The sequence below is a fragment of the Aplysia californica genome, unplaced genomic scaffold (assembly GCF_000002075.1).
Source record: "Aplysia californica isolate F4 #8 unplaced genomic scaffold, AplCal3.0 scaffold00338, whole genome shotgun sequence".
NCBI classification, from domain to species: Eukaryota; Metazoa; Mollusca; class Gastropoda; order Aplysiida; family Aplysiidae; genus Aplysia; species Aplysia californica.
In genome coordinates, this window is record NW_004797608.1 from 552,114 (window position 1) to 553,225 (window position 1,112).

Genomic DNA, 1,112 nt, shown 5'->3' on the forward strand with positions numbered 1-1,112 from the left:
GGAGACTACTGTAGTAGAGAATCTTTGGTTACACTACACTTACTAGACTCTAGGAAACTACATGTATTTTGGTTTGCCGTGGGCGCTGTGGACCACAGAGTGTGACCAAAATCTGTCTTACCACTATAATCAATTGAAACTGAAACAGTGTTGTCGATGTATATCTAACAATTTTTTCGGTACCTAAATTTCTTTTAAACTTTTTTAGGTGGTTTTTGCTTACGACTACATTGATTCCTTGAGGATTTGTTAATGCAGAATTCAATGCACTTTCCCATAAATCTATGCTGGCCATTTTCATTAATTTTATGTTTTCTTAAGAGCAACTTTGTATCTACATTTTCCAATTTGGATGCTTTTCCTGTCGAACTTTTCGACTTCTTGGACTGATTTACATTTGATCACATTGTCTTGCTCAAACAAGTTCTATTCACAATATCACTTACCCACTAGTTGCGTCTGTTTGTTTGGGGGTTTTTTCAGTTTCTCGAACCTTTTTCACCTACGTTCAGTGCGTACATTATATTCAAATGCTTGGTATACTGTTGACATTTTTAGTAATAAATGACCCAATTTGTCAAATATACTGGATATGTTATTCAATATGATGTTTTGCATAAGTACTGAAGTCTTTTAGCAAATTAGCAGAAAGTACTCAAAATGTACTCATAAGTACTTTAAAAAATTACTTGTACTCAAGTACATTTTACTGGAAAGTACTTTTACTGTACTTAAGATATTTTTTAGATTGTACTTTAATGTGTACTAAAGTACTTAACAGCTCTGCTAATAACGTTACTGTTTACTTTTCTGTCTGGTTCGTAGTCTTTGCTTAGTTGTACTGGCGCGCAAAACATGTCTGAACTGACCAGTGCGACCTATTTGTTGGTTGGTATTATTCAGCTGATTTGTGTGGCAGAACCAAAACATGTCAAGGACTTCGCTAGACACGTTTGTTGTTTTGCTCTCGTTTCCACATTCCTGACTCCCCTCTCGTGAGCCACACTCACACACACTCGCTGTCTCTCTGTCTCTCACTCTCACTCTCTCTCTCTTTCTGTCTGTCTGTCTGTCTGTCTGTCTGTCTCTCTCTCTCTCTCTCTCTCTCTCTC